The 12428-nt window shown below is 42.7% G+C and overlaps 1 pseudogene; it reads left to right on the plus strand.

Annotated features, from left to right (window-relative positions):
• The first annotated feature begins 3179 nt into the window (after positions 1-3179).
• On the plus strand, positions 3180-4215 carry LOC144766605 (epidermal differentiation-specific protein pseudogene; annotated as a pseudogene).
• The last annotated feature ends 8213 nt before the right edge of the window (positions 4216-12428 follow it).

The raw sequence follows: 12428 nt of genomic DNA on the forward strand, positions 1-12428 counted from the left end.
TGGCACTGGATGCCACTGTAGACAGATCCAATAACAAAACCTACAAAAATCTGTGCTGACAAACATTTACCTAGAAACACTATTTTAACTCCACTGTCCCGCACATTAATTTGTGCACTCACCATTTATTTCTACGTTCTGTGCATCAATAAAAAGACCAATCAAATCTTGATGCACTCCCTACACGTCTCACCTCATCGTTCTCATTGATGTTCTGCTTTTTGGGACATGTAGTCCGCTTTGGTGCACCTATCCTTAAAATAGCAGAATGGTAATTAAAGATGTAGTGGTTTCAAATATTTAATATTTAGAAGCCCAGTGGGCTTGATTGCTAACAAGAGGTCCCTCTGTGCTTGAACAGAGGACACTGCACCTATTGTCTCGTTTTCTTTTGCCTCCATACAGAGTACAATATTTAGAATTGTACTGTGTATGGAAAATTGCCGTATATCAATTCTCAGCAGTAGTGAGATATTTCCAATGGGAAATGGGATTACCAGCATTGCTAAAAGCAATGATGTAGAGGAGGTCATCTCAGTGCCATGGTCAGGAAAATGGCCATATACTAGTAATGTAGATAAAATCTGGCCTTATTCTGTTAAAATCATAGGACAAATACATAAGGGTGGATGGCATCCCTACCCAGGACTCATTGTAATTTGAGGGACTTAGGGGTACATCATCATTCACAAATCATGAAGTTCAGTCATCCCATTGAGGTCATCTATGACAGTGTTAAACCGTAATAGAAGATGCACTTCTTTTTTTCATCAATCGTCTTTCAAGAACACCTCCTCTGGGGCCTGCCAATATGACCGCTCGCACTGTCCACTGTGATATAGGCCAAACCTCTATCTTTTATCGTAACTGTAGACAGATCCAGCATGTCACACCACCCGCACCCACAAACTGCTGTGCAACTCCACGCCATTATAGCTCACAATAGCCTGACAGGCTATTTGGCTAGAGTAGAGATGCACAAAGAGAGTTCCACCATCTTGCTTCAAGATTCTCTTTTTTTTGTGAGGTGGTTCTTTGGCGCTGATTCATTGGCCATCTTGGCTATTTTGTATATGTCCTTTCCACCCAGATGCAATATCATCACTCTTTTCTGCTCATCCTCTACTTGAGTGGCCTCAAAGAACAGCTGCACCAGCTTTACCCACTCACTCTATTCTGGGGCTTGAGCCAACAGTGTTCCTTCCACAATAAAGGGTTCCATTGAAGGAAACAGGGTAATTATGACTCAGGTGTGGAAGCACTGCACAGCGCCTTGAACTCCTGTTACTCACAGTCTTCCTTCCGCCACACAGGTCGCCTCCGGCTCTCCGGGCCTCAATCCGAGACACCACCTGTGCAGGATTCACCCACCAGTGCGCTCAGGATGAGATCAGGCAGGATGTAAACATGGCATGCGCACTACGCACGCAATGAAATACGTGCGCAGCCGCCGCATGAGCTGCTCTGCAACCACCCTGGGCTACCAGCCTTGCTACCTCGCTGATCACGGGCCGTGCAATGCGAGCCGGTTGGGGCAGGCCTGGACTGGGAACAGAAGCAGGCCCTGGCAAACTGCTCAGCCGCCCCCCCCTGTGGTGGGGGAGAGTGCAGCCGAGCAGTTTGCGAGGGCCGTTTTCGGCCGATTTTGTTACCAGGGGCCGATATTGCCGACCGCCGGTAACAAGACTGGCCCCCCCAGGAGCCCAAAACCGGCCCCCACCATGGCGGCCTGTTGAAGTATATGCCAGAAGCGATCCATGGTTGAAAGTGTTTATTGACTGTCACGGAGGAGAAACGCAGTCCATCATTACAGGGGCCCAGAGTCATCTGCCTGTCATGGAATCTCCGTGGCGTTCCAGTTCCATGACAGAGCAGAGTTCCAGGTACACATCACAACACTTCTCCTTTTTTTCCAAACAAAGAATAGAACAAATTAAGAAATAACTAGAATGTAGAAAATAGAAAACCCTGGAAGAACATAGTACTATGCAATGATGATGATCATTGACAATAACAATTAATGAAGTAATAACAATTAAAAGTATAATAAAAGTAGAAAAACATTACACTTTCTTCTAAAGGGAAAAAAATATATATTATTCGCAAAAAAAGTCTCGTAAATTGTTGGGAGTAAACTTGGTGCGAAGACTTCTTAAAGTTTCACTTGAGACTTCATCATTTACTTGTTTGAATTGTTGGTCGAACGTGTTAGAAGCATTTTGTTTATTAACATTCATACCAGAACTGTGATCAAAAGATAGACGAGAAACATTCCACTAATTCCCATCAGAAAGTTTTGCAGCATTTTTCCTGAGTTCAATAATTTGTAAAGTGCTTTAAATTTCGAAAGGCCTTTCCCAACAAGACATCGAGTTTTTTACACGAACCCAATCGCCCAATTTGAACTTGTTTTATTTTGGTGTGTCAGATGTTCTTTTTGCACTTGAAATATCAGAATTTGATTTAGCTAAGTTCCATGATTCTTTCATATTTAAATTTTTGTCAAGGCTTGTGGTCATCCAAAAAGGACATAAATTAGATGTTGCTTTTCTGCGTCGCATCAGTTCGAATGGAGTTTTGGTTGTAATACTGTGAGGCATCGTTCTGTAACTCCAAATCAATTCTTTTAAAGCAATTTCCACATTCATGTTACATTTTAGAGTAGACTGTATACATTCAACTAAAATCTTGTTGAAACGCTCTACTTTAACGTTACTTTGGGGATTATATAACGGTGTTTTAATATGTTTGATATTACATTTTTGTAGAAAAGTCTTCATTTCAAAGGAAGTAAACTGACCACCATTGTCAGTTAAAATTTCACCAGGGATACCTTCTCTAGCAAAAACATCTTGGAAAAAATTTATACTTTTTTTTTTTTATCAGAATTGTACTTTTTGATCATATTGTGCTGTAAAACATGTTCTCATATAAGGAAGATATTTTATGAGTTTTTATTGCTGTATTCTTTCACACCATGATATTTAGTGTTTTATGAAACTTGTAATGATTTTAAGTCATTTATACAATAAGCTTGACATTGACATTGGCATCATAATATACCTTCTTTTATTTAAAAGAGAGGAGTCAGTGCTGTGAATTTGCACACAATCATGCATGTTTTTCTCCACTGACCAGCTGTTGTTTTGTATCACAGGGTCAGCTACAGAAAACACATTGGAAACTTCATACCTGATCACCATGAACACCATCACTGTCTATGAACATCCCAAGTTCAAGGGGCTCAGTAGGACATATACAGCGGATGTTGTGAATCTGGCACTGGAGAGCTTCAGAGACTGCATCTCGTCTGTGAAGGTGGTGGGGCAGCCATGGCTAATCTACGAGCATCCCAATTATCAAGGTTCGTTCATTGCCCTAGAGGAGGGAGAACATCCTGGCATTGAATTGAGTGACAAAGCATCTTCTCTGAGGCTGATCACTGAAGACCTGACCAATCCAAAGATCACAGTCTATGAGAATCCCAATTCCTCTGGTAATCAAACAGTTCTGACTCAAGAGACCAATCTATCGTTTGGAAACATGAATGATAAGATATCCTCCCACACAGTCCAGAGTGGGGCATGGCTTCTATATGAGCATCGAAATAGGGGGGGAAGGTGTATTGTTGCCAGGGCTGGTGAATATCTGGCAAACTATCGTGATATTGGTTTCAACGATCAAGTATCCCATGTGTATCCTCTGTGCCCTGGGAAACCCTCCGTCACCGCCACACTTCTGTGGGATAAGAAAAAGATAGAGAGTGAAAAGAACATCCAGGCAGATCAGTATTTTTACACTAACAACACAGACAGCGAGCAGCAATTCACAGCTGCTTCTTGCAAAGACTATGAGAAATATGTCTCCCATAGCTTTGAGTTTAGCAAGGTGTCTTCAATCAAGGTGGGTGCCTCATTTACCTTGCAAGGAGTGGCCAATATTTCAGCAGAGGCGTCCAACACCTTCACAGTGAAGAAAGATGAGGTTGAGACATTCACCTCGAGGAAGAAGGCAGAGTTAAGTTTGCCGATGAAGGTGCCGCCACGCACAAAAATGACTGTCAGTTTCATGAGCAAGGAGGTTTTGATCTCAGTTCCAGTGGAGCTGAACATTTTCCAAGGTAGTAAGACTGTGATTGAACATGGGACATACCTCTGTGAGTCTGGCACAGATATCTACATTGATGTGCAATCTGACACCATTAGTAAATTGTAGTACCAGTCACAGTTTCTTCTTGTTATGGCCTATGCCGCAACATTGATATGCTATTCTTTGATTATGCTTTTTTTTAAACTGAGATGTCTTTGAAGGATTTTTTAGAGCTTCCATTTTCATACACCATATTCCAGAAAACAACCTTAGCTAGCAGACAGTGATCCTGGGATTCAACTAATGCTCAATGCCATAACATTTGTTTTTCAGGTAGGTTAGCAAGGAACGTTAACCCCTTACCAGAATGTCAACCAATGGCATATGTGGACTTGGTCACTGGTTGTCATTGCTACATCAAATGTTACCTCAAGTCAGGGAGACAAGGCCATGCTCTAACTGCTCAATGGATCTCACTGAGACATATGTCTATGCCTGGGTGCTTTATACCTTCGGGCAGTGCTTTGCTGTGATTGGCCGGTGTGCATGTTTGCTGCACTTCAAGCTGACTGCTCTCTTTGGGTGCTTGGTGGCAATGATTCACGTGTGTCTGCGGGTGACAAAGCTTCTGCCGTTTCTGTGCCATACCTTGCCATTGATGTTTACTGCTGCATCATTGCCTGTCTGCTCTCAGCAGATATTCTGCTAAGTAGGGCACAAGTCCTGAAGAAGGAAGTGGGAGACTTACCAAATTAGGCAGTATGCAAGTGAAATTATAACACGTGCCATCACAGCACATGAAGCCACGTCGCGCGACATTGCACATGCCATCACAAGAAGTGACCTCACTGGAAGTGACATCAAAGGAAGCGACATCAGATATTAAGACCTCACACATATGTATATCAGGTATATCATGAGTACATTTAAGCGCATTATGAGATTTAACAAATTAGATTTGGTGTTGGGGTTGTTGCACAAAAGTGGCACAATCCCAACGCAAAATCTGGGCCTCAAGTAAATCATTTATTTATTTTAAACCCTGCAACTAAGAAATTGGCAACAAGGAGAAGCATGGCAGTTGATCTGTTCTGCTTCATTGTGTCAAAATCTGCATCTTCAAATATTTTATTGGGGTAATGCACCTGCTGCAGTGGTGCCTAGTAAAGCGCAGGGAATAATAATAATGGTGTTGATAACTCTGGAGGTTAACACATTTGTTGAAGAGATCTGTGTTTTGTGTTGTCCCAGATTTGAATTGAACTAGTATAAGAAGGTTAATATGTCTCCTGCATACCACTTTATGCAACATGTAGATAACAGATTCTTATTTTATGTAGAGAGGTAAGTGGGTTTCTGCTTTGAACACAGATATCCTTTGTCACCTGCATTTCATTCATTTGAATCTTTGTAATATATTGCACAGTGAGTTATGAAGGACATGTTCCTACACCTTTTAAACCTGTCTCATGTAACTCATCTTGTACATTGATTCACACATCTACATGATTTATTGTCAATGTATAATGGGAATGTTACGTAAAGAGTTCTGACACACTTCATTGGGTTGCATAGCGTTATAAACTAAATAAAATTGGTATTTGTGTAAATACTGGGACAGGCCAACACATCTGACATTCTTACTGTGCATGCATCTCTTATATACAGGGACTGAACAAAGGCAAAAGCATGCCTCTCTTAAGTACCTGTGAAGAGATAACAAGCTGTGTGCCTTTGTCCCCCCTCCGTGGCATTTACGGTTAAGTCTGATGTTCCAGGCCCCTCAAGTCAGGATATTCAAAGAAAAGGAGGCCTGATGGCCCTTAACTTTGGTCCAGCTGGAGGTGAAAAAAAAGCTCCCTCGCTGCCTGCCCTTTGCTGCAGGTAATGGAAAACAGACTACATTTCGGCACTGCTGAACGTGTCCCGGTGTCTCAAAATTACACCGGGACAAGTTCAGCATATTTCTGTGGGGCACAACTTCTTGGCAGGGGCACTCTGAAAAATAGTGGGTGGACGCAATGTACCTGCTTGTACCCTCGACTTGTGCCCTGCTGCTAAGACCATACACTGGCTATTTTCTGTCATTGCATAAACAATGTCTGCTTTGTACAACACATAATAGAACTCCACAATATATATATCTCTCTCTATATATATCTCTCTCTCTCTCTCTCTATATATATATATATATATATATATATATATAGTTATATATATATATATATAGTTATATATAGTTATATATATGTTTGCTGCCAACGAAACTGATTTTGAAACGGAAATAAATGAAATTGATGCAATTGGAGTCCGTGCTTTTCGCAATTTTTCCTACGACAAACTTGGAGGAATGTTTATGTGAGGTTGATTTGAATAGTTATATATATATATATATATATATATATAGTTATATATAGTTATTACCTACTGGCGGTCGCCAGTAGGTATATATAGTTAGGATTTTTTCTCTATGGGTTTTTTGAAAATTCTATGTCTAATAACTTTGGCGTTTGTGGACGGAATTGGCTGAAATTTTCAGGAAAATGGCACATTTTGTTTCTGAGCAGCCCTTAAAAATTTGGGGGGTGTTCGTCAAGGGGGGGCCGAGAAAAAAGGGGGGTCCCAAAACGTGTTTTTAACATTGAGTTTTCCATAGGGCGGTTGGCCTCACTTTTAGCCCGAACGGCTGAATGGATTTGCACGAAACTTGGCAAAATTGTAGGGACTGGTAGCCCGATGTGCCTTTTGTAGGTCTCAATATATGTGCTCCAGTGGATTTTGAGAAATTAACGTTTAAAAAAAGATATATATCTGTAACAGCGGACCGGGCAGCGCACTGGTTCGCGGACTTTTCGCGCAACGGAGCTTTGTGAAGCGAAGCTGATTGGTTCTCCGGCGTCTGTCAACATTCCAAACAGTCCGTAGCGGCCGCCATCTTGTCTCTCGGTAGGATCGAGAGACAAGAGGAGGTCAAAACAAAGGGGGAAATAACTATAAGGGGGCATAGTAGATCCTCGCTGACCCCCTAGTTTTGATGTGGAGGTTTTAAAAGGGCCCCGCGGGGCAAAAAAAAAACAAAATAATAATAATCGAACGGCTGAATGGATTTGCACGAAACTTGGCAAAATATTAGGGACTGGTAGCCCGATGTGCCTTTGCTAGGTCTCAATATATGTGCTCCAGTGGATTTTGAGAAATTAACGTTCAAAAAAAGATATATATCTGTAACAGCGCTCCGCTTCGCGTACTTTTCGCGTTACGGAGCTTTGCGAAGCTGATTGGTTCTCCGGCGTCTGTCAACATTCCAAACAGTCCGTAGCGGCCGCCATCTTGTCCCTCGGTAGGATTGAGAGACAAGAGGAGGCCAAAGCGAAGGGGGAAATGACCATAAGGGGGCATAGTAGATCCTTCCTGACCTCTTAGGTTTGATGTACCATTTTGCCAAGTTTGGTGTAATTCCGTTCAGCCATTCAGGCTGTAGACGTATGTAAATGTCCTATGGAAAATTGCATGGGGAAAACACATTTGAAAGTGTTGAAATTTAGAACCAATTAAAATGTTACTTTGGTTTTGTATTTGTGTGTGATGAAAGTTAATTGGTTATGTATATATGTCAAATGAGAGGAAACCACAGCCATTTTGTGATACTACTGTCTGAGGTACATTTGTGAGGAATTTTTGGTGGTGAATTTCTGGTGTTTGATTTACACAGTACTAACACTTCTGCTACTTTTAAAAAGGTGAGTTGTTAATTTGTAAGGGGAACTATGTTGTACACTTGAAGATAATTTGAAAAATGTTTTCTGTTATTTATTTGCAGTCCTTCTGTTATACTAAATACTTGATAAAGTTAGTTTTATATTATGTATTACTAAAAACGATAAATGAAAGTGATTATTTTTTTCTGCAATTTACAGCAAGCAATTTCAAAATAAAATGGCTCACAATGAAGAGACCGTGGCAATTTCTTTTGAATTGTCCAACACATTGATTGAAATTGAGAGCACCAATAATGAAATATTGTCACAAGGAGGACATGACTTGTATGATTCCATTAGATTGATTGAAATGGACAGCACCAAGAATGAAATATTGTCACAAGGAGATGACTTGAATGATTCCACTACATTGATTGAAATTGAGAGCACCAATAATGAAATATTGTCACAAGGAGGAGATGGCTTGTATGATTCCATTAGATTGATTGAAATGGACAGCACCAATAATGAAATATTGTCACAAGGAGGAGATGACTTGAATGATTCCACTACATTGATTGAAATTGAGAGCACCAATAATGAAATATTGTCACGAGGAGATGACTTGAATGATTCCACTACATTGATTGAAATTGACAGCACCAATAATGAAATATTGTCACAAGGAGGAGATGACTTGAATGATTTTTTTGATCAATCTCTTGATGGCGAATTTATCGAGTGTTTGGAGACCATAGAGTTACAAGAATCATCATTGGAGACTTTTAATGAGGACATTGCTGATGAGGACATGTTACTAGTTCTTTCAAATTTAGAAAATTCTGAAGAATAAATTTATATTTAGAAATCAAAAATTGTTTGAGACATTATTCATTTTTATTTTTAATTTATGAGGTTGTAGCGAAGTGATTGTAGTATAAAATGAGACTTATAGTATAGAGTGCAACATTTTTATGTTACATGGTAAGTTTACTCATATTTACTTCCCTTCTGCCACTATATTATCTCCAATGTGTATTTGACATGTCTTCTTCATCTCCGGCCTCCTTTCTCTCACTGTGTGTCTCCGATGCATCTTATCGCTGGTATTTTGTGTAATTACAGAAGAGAGTAAAATAAAATAGTTCGGAACGTGAAAAGGGGGCAAAGTAGAGTACTCCTCACCCCCTAGGCCTTTTTAGGCGGTCCCAAAAGGATCAGTTTCTGCTTTCCTGAGAGATTATGGTATGAGTTCCATATACCACAATAACTTGCATTACAACATGCAAGATATCTATCTCCTATTACCAACTTTTGGAGATATTCGCGCTAAGCGCGAATATCTCCAAAAAGTAACACCTGCCCTGAGCAGTTCTTAGCCATGTTATCCAATGGGAGGTGGATAACATGGCTAAGAGCATTAGCTCAGTAATGCATGAATATCGCTGAGTTTTTAGCGATATTCATGCATTGCGGCCGTTTATTATCGCATTTGCGATAAACCTTGATAATAGTAAGGTTTATCTTCGATAATTTCTGACGATGCTTAGTGGTAAAAAATTGGTTGGTAAGCATCGTTAGCGATAAATATCGCTTAACTTTGGTAATATGCCCCAACGTCTGTTAACGTTCGATTCGAAGGAAATGAGGAAGTGTTGAAAAACATTGTCTGCGCCATCTTGCCTTTTTTGAAATGCCACACTTTTGTCGTGCACGGCAGCCATTTTAGGTGTCTTGACCAGACCCACTCTCTGCACGCTGTCGATTCGTAGCATGGCTCCTCACCCACGCAAGCATCTTCCCTAGGCACTGGTCACCACCGCTCTCTGTCTTATGCATGGGCAATAAACCTCCCCCCATCTGCGCTGCTCTTCCCTGAGAATCACACTCTGTGCCCGCCCGACACCTCCCTTTCGCCCTATTCACTACCGCACCCTCTGACACTCCTCTTTCTCTGTGTCCGATTGTCCAGGCTATCAGCTAGCCCTGCAGATGTAGTTTATGGCCCCAGCTGTAAAGAATCACCCCTCTTCAAAGGAGTTATAGTAGATCAAGGCCCACACTCGATGAGATCCGTCACACCACACGTGTTCCTACTATCTGAAAACCATCCTGTATTGTGATTGGGGAGGGGACCGAGCCTGAAGCGGAAGATTCCAGGAATGACTCTTTGTACATCAAAGTTTTTACAATTATGTGTCACATTAAAAATATATAGCACTCCAACAAAGTAGTAGGAATATAAAACTTTAATAACATATAAATATATACAACAAAACAAAAACAGTAAAAACATTTAAACAACGAAGAGACCGTGGCAATTTCTTTTTAATTATCCAATAGATTTATTGAAATTGACAGCACCAATAATGAAATATTCTTGTCAGTAGCGGTCTGTTGTGCGAATAGTTCCAAGGCAGCAGAACGCGCTGAAATCTAGATGGCACGAAAGTGATGTCTAGTAAGTTGCCGCCCAGCAAAAAACGGCGTGGGGCGCCGCGGGGGTGAGTGAGTCCAGTAGGCACCACAGCTATTCTTACCGGCATTGCAGAATTACTGCTGGGGACAATGCCTGTGCTGTAGCAGGGTCACAGCAGAAACAAAAAGGATTCTGTTGAAGATGTTGTTGGTTTTCAATTTGAAAACAGTTCTGGTGTCAACTGCTATGCTAATGTAGTGGTTAATGTTTTGTTTTCTCTAGAAAATGTAAAAGAGGGGGAGGCAGTCCAAAGTTCCGTTAAAAGGGCAAAGGAAAGGATCGGTGGTTTGAACTATCAGTCAAAAAGGGGAGGGGGTGCAATAATTTTTCCTACCGGGTCACACTGTGCTTTCACCGGAAGTGAGGTCTGCAGGATTCTAGTAATTCAAAGTGAGGCTGGCGCCAGCATGGGAGCGCCGACGTCCCGCGGATACAGTTTCGTCACTCCACGGGCGATCATGGCAGTCATTCCCCATCGGGGGTCGGAGACTCCCGCGGCTCCTCTAGAATCTTCAAGGTCGTGGAGGACTACGGTGGTGGAGTCAACCAGTGACCGGGCCATTTCTTTATGCTGGGCCCGCTCTTGCCAGGTCGACCGCCATTTTGAGAGTTCGGCAGCTACCGGCGATCGCGGGGTCACAGGAGCGGACGGGCTCCACCCTGCCGGGCGAGACGTTGCAGCATGGCCACAGTGGAAGAACCGTTTTCCGGGCGCCTGGAGCGCTGAGGGTGCAGCTGGGAAGTCTCCACCTGGGGAGGCGGGAGAGGCCTGTTCGCACCGTCTCTCCCTCCCAGTGCACCCCACGGCGTCTCGCTTGAGATTTGTTATGGCCGGACCAGGCGATGAGGACGAGGGGGGGGTCGGAGGCATGTGCAAGACATCCCCCCCCAGTGTTGTCGCAGCCATTATAAAAGAAAGAAGTGTCCCGTCCGTCTTCGGGCCGGGCTTCCGGTGGATGTCGGCCGGACGCCCCTGGCTCTGGCCCCATGAACGGGTTTCTTGGTTTATCGGCTGCAGCCGGATCCCGTCGGCCTCGGCCCCCCGACCGTTGGTGGTCGGACCGGAAGAGCATGTGGCGGGACTACCTGCAACTCTCAAGGGCCACCGCGGCCGGACTGGGAGAGAGAGGGGAGGGTCGAGGAGACATTCCCCCCCCCTGCAACTGTTCAGCGTTGTAAAGGCAATCCCCTGGCCGGGTTCCGCTGGCCTCGGCCTCTCCTTCGGCTACACCCTACGTTAGGATCTCCTGGCCGAGGCGTGGCAGCAGGACCTGCCTTATATGGGCTGCTCCCGGCTGGGCGTAGCCGGAACCCTGCCCCACCTTGGAAGTTTCCAGAGTGGGGGTGGATGTTCTACTGACTTGCATTTTCCCTAGTCTATCGATTTTTTGGGCGTGGCAGGCGGTGGGACAGCGAGGGGTGATTTGGTTTCTCTTACTGTTTTTCTGGTCTCTCACCACTGGCATATTTTAACATTTTCTTGTTTCTAGGACATTAATAGGTTTTATCATTACGTTATGTTATCGTTTCTTTGTTCGTTGTTTAATAAAAGTTCATGTTCATCAGTGGCCTACTGATTTTCGTTTTCCTAATTTTTTCTTTCCAGGTTGTTTCATGGTAAAGTTTCTGTTAACAGGATACAGTGATCACTTCGTTATTATTGCATATGTCCTTTTCACTACGGGTGCTCTCTGGTCGGGCCAGATGACGTATCTCTAGTAAATGGTCCGGGTGAAAAAGGTGCATCAATCAGTGGGGAGTAGATAGGCATGACAGATTACAACGGGGGAGAACGGTCCGCATTACGTACCCTTTCACTACTTGCAAAGATTTTCCTACGTTTATTTGCAAACAGGGAATACCTCCAAAAAGAACTAATTCCAAACAGTCAATGTTCGGACAATCAATCAATCAATGAGGAATGAAATAGGTACGACGTGTTAAAGGCTTGCGTTACCTACCCTTCACTATCTGCAAAGGGAGATAGAATATTCCTATTCTTCCTCGTTTGCAGGTAGAGAAGATCCTTAAGAGAATTAACTTCGAACAATTCAATGCTCGATTGAAACAATCAACAAGGGGTACTGTGAACACAAATGAACGCCGCTTATATACATACGCATTGCTATTTTCAACAGGTTGTTCCTAATGTTTCTATTTTA

The sequence above is a fragment of the Lissotriton helveticus genome, chromosome 7 (genome assembly GCF_964261635.1).
Source record: "Lissotriton helveticus chromosome 7, aLisHel1.1, whole genome shotgun sequence".
NCBI lineage: Eukaryota > Metazoa > Chordata > Amphibia > Caudata > Salamandridae > Lissotriton > Lissotriton helveticus.